Genomic DNA, 3905 nt, shown 5'->3' with positions numbered 1-3905 from the left:
GGTGAAGAATCTGCCTGCCAATGCAGGGGACATGGGTTCGATCTATGGGTGGGGAAGATCCCACTTGTGGTGGAGCAACTAAGCCCTCATGCTTCAACTATTGAGCCTGTGCTCTAGAGCCTGGGAGCCACAACTACTGAAGCTCTCATGCTCCAGAGCCCATGCTCCACAGACAGAAAAGCCACCAAAATGAGAAGCCTGCATTCTATAACTAGAGAGTAGCTCCCACTTGCCACAACTAGAGAAAAGCCCCTGCAGCAACGAAGACCCAGCACAGCCAAAAATAAATAATATATGAATAAATAAACTTTAAAAAATAATATTTAAAAAAATTTTTTAAGTTACTTACAATACAGAATGTTAAAAAACTTAAATAAGATTCCATAAAGCAACAATATTTTTCACCCCAAATTTTATTCATTAGCCTCCCTCAACTAAAATATAAAGTCTAAAATCATTTTGAATAAAATCCATCTGAATCTCTAGATTGAGTGATGTCCAATAGTCTTTCAGAGTATTTACCAGTATTTACCTAAAAATGCCCCGGTTTCCATAGGTGACTATGATTCCAATTCCATATTAACTCCAATATCCATAAGGATGTTTACTGCTTGAAAAATGTCTTTCTCCTTGAAAAAATTCAACCAGAGTGCTAAAGACAAATGTCCTCTGAAAAAATTAAGGTAATTGGTCTGCCTTAAATGGCACAGGCTAGAATTCCACAGACAAACCACGGTCATAACTCTCCACTGGATCATCTAAACAGGTAGGCTGTTCATGAGACTTGTGTAGAATTTGCACTATGTTTCAGGGGAATGTTTGTGGTCTCCTGTAGACTATTTTATAACTTTTTTTTTTTAAAAAAACTTCTAAGAAATCATATTCACTGTAGGTATTACTTGAAGGTACCAGAAGGCATCAGCCTTTGGTTAGAGGGAAATATTTCTGCTGAAAGAGAGCAAAGAACAGAAAAATATGCAACTTCTAAAGGATTAAAGTCACATTCTACAGTTCATATTTTTTTCTTGACTGGACTTTTTATTTTTTTTATGGTATCTTCTTATTTTTAACAGTCTTATTTAAAAACTGGATTACCATAGTTGAAAATCAGAACCAGTGGGTACACTAGAGTTGAAAATTCTGGACAATTTCATCATTTTCTTTTATTTTAGAATTACATTGACTAAATATGGAGATATAAAATATTAGGTTGAAAGAAAATTTGTTCAGTTATTGGGTAAATAATTCCACAAGAGGCATTGGTTATGACGAATTAATGCCACCACAGCATGGGCATTTAAAGTAATATTCAACATTTAGAAAAATGTGTCTTTAAATGGGAAAACCTAACAGATAGAAAACTATAAAAGTGATGATTCATAAGCCACCTTTGCTTTCATTGTTCTGTACTACATACAGGCACTTATTCTCCACATCAGACAGGGCAATCACCTTACTCTCTGTCAGACCCAGGCTTTTTTGGGCCATCAAGGCAAGACAAACATTTTCATCTGAAATGTCACTGCAAAGTAAAACACATAATTTGTGACATTTCTCAATAAAATATATTTCTAAATAGCTTTCCAGTTTCTTACATAGAGGAAGAGAAAAAGGTAGATTTTCTATAGATCACCAGAATAAGGTATGGAATGAGATAAGTTTCAAGAAAATAGTATCTTTTGGAAAGATTCCAGTATGGAACCCCTGTTAGTAGATGTTAAGAACAGAATCTGAACTAAGGTTCTTGTAAACTTATTCTGTCTTGACACTTTGCCCCTTCAAAATAAGTATATTAATCAATCATACAGAAGTGAAATCAGAAAAATCCCTATTAAATTTTTATTTTTTTTATTTATTTTGGCTGTGCTGTGTGGCATGAGGAATCTTTGTTCCCTGCTCAGAGATTGAGCCTTGTACCTTGTGCTGGGAATGTGCAGTCTTAACCTCTGGACTGCCAGGGAAGTCCCTAACTATTAAATTTTTTAAATTAACAAAGGTTTCTCTTTTTTAAAAATTCCCATATTCTACAAGCAAAAAGATAATGACTCTTACAGTTTTATGGTGTGTTTTTACCTGATATATTTTTCCATCTTAGCTTTAAAAAAATTGTAGCTGTATTAATGTAGCATCATGTAATTTTAGACCCTACTTTCCCACTGAACTTTATAATAATCACATACTACAGTTTCAAAAATTCTGTATTAGTAAATATACCTGGGTGATGTTTCCTTGAATTGGATGGTCTATAGTTTTATAGTTTGGTCTAATTTTGGAGTGAAGTCCTCCTGACTTAAATATTTTGCACTGATGCTTGTATATAAAATCACTTTGACTTGCATCTCTTGTGACTTTGGGAGAGTAGTGTTCATTTTACTTAAAGTCAAACTTTCTCAAGAAGAATCCTGAGAAGAAAACCTCAATGGCAAAGTGTGACAGGCAGAAGAATTGCCAATAATGGGAAAAAACTACTCCTATGATGTTGCAATTTTCAGAGTCAAGGAATAAGTCTTGAATATTTTGAGATTGGTTTGCCCAAATATCAGATTTGAGGAAATCTTTAGGTTCACATTTTTCCTGGGTTAGCCTGTCTTTGACTCTTTATCCTTATATAGAAATAGCTGGACTGGTCACATTTTACAAAGAAATGGAGAAAAGATTTTTCAGGCCAAATCAAATTTTCTGTTTCTCCCAAATTATTTTCAGATGCAAGAAAAAGCAAACCACACAGAAGAACTGCACACTGCAATGAAGCTGGAATGCAAGTCTTCATCGAAGGGAGGGAACAAACTTTGAATAATTCAACCACAAAATATGTGAACCGCAAACAAGTATAAACACACAGGTAGACACAACACACAAATGCGTGCACATACACACACACACACACACACACACACTGATACAGGTCTGCCCTTTTCCCAGGAGTTTTCATCAATGTATTATTTTATTTTATTTTATTTTTTTAAGTTGAATTCAATTTTATTCTTTTTTTTTTTTTGGTCATTTAATTTATTTATTTAAGTTTATAACATCCAAGTAAAAGTATATAAAAGTTTCAAAAAACATATAAAAATCTTTCCATATTTGAATGCTCGCTTTTACAAATATTGTGAATATTATAAAAAATAAACTCTAAAAATATAAAAATAAAAACCATACAGGCAAAGTTTTTTTATGGTCAGGCCATACATAGTCAATTAAAGTTGAAAATATGCCTCAAATCTTCCTTTAAGATACAACTCCAAAATCTTCCCTAAAATGTAAGTGTTTCTAGCATAAATTGTGTTTTCCTCCTCTATCATATGGTTTCATTTGTGTAGAGGACAGAAAATTTCTACCAAATATAGGATAGATAGGGATAAAGATACCCACCAGATTCTCTTTTACTTGGGTGCAAACAATTACGTCAAAGCTAGGCAATTAAAACATCATGGTCTAATATCAAATTGTAGTCTCTCTGCCAGTTGTCATAAAATTTTAAAGATACCTAGTTATGTAAAATTATAGATTTTTAGCAATATTTTGACTATTCGATTTTCTCAGATAAAATTTACATTTTCACTGGACTATGCAATTTCTTTTAGACACCTTCAGAGTTAAATTGAGAAACTCAATATGACTTCCAAATCTCTTGGGAAAATAGTAATGTCATATTTCTTGAATTATTTGTAGCTGTCAAAGACCTGGTACTATATAATTATGATTGGCACCATTCATTTCTTCCTTATTCCTTCACTGCCTTATATGTGTCAAGTAAGGGCTTTGGTGTCATAGATTTCTACATGCATATGATAGCATATATCTGTGAAGGGCTTTCATCTGTCTGGAGGTAAGCAAATAATTTAAAATATGATTAAGGATTTTTATTTTTGAGAATATGATAGGTTAGTTGTCCAGAAAAACTC

General features: G+C 33.0%; 1 protein-coding gene across 8 annotated transcripts in view; it reads right to left on the bottom strand.

Moving 5' to 3' along the window:
• LOC113898430 overlaps positions 1-3905 on the bottom strand; it is a 276016-nt gene that overhangs the window by 58274 nt on the left and 213837 nt on the right. The gene's annotated exons all lie outside the window — the stretch shown is intronic.

This window comes from Bos indicus x Bos taurus, chromosome 9, assembly GCF_003369695.1.
Source record: "Bos indicus x Bos taurus breed Angus x Brahman F1 hybrid chromosome 9, Bos_hybrid_MaternalHap_v2.0, whole genome shotgun sequence".
Lineage (NCBI taxonomy): Eukaryota > Metazoa > Chordata > Mammalia > Artiodactyla > Bovidae > Bos > Bos indicus x Bos taurus.
This window is presented reverse-complemented; position numbering and strand designations above follow the sequence as displayed.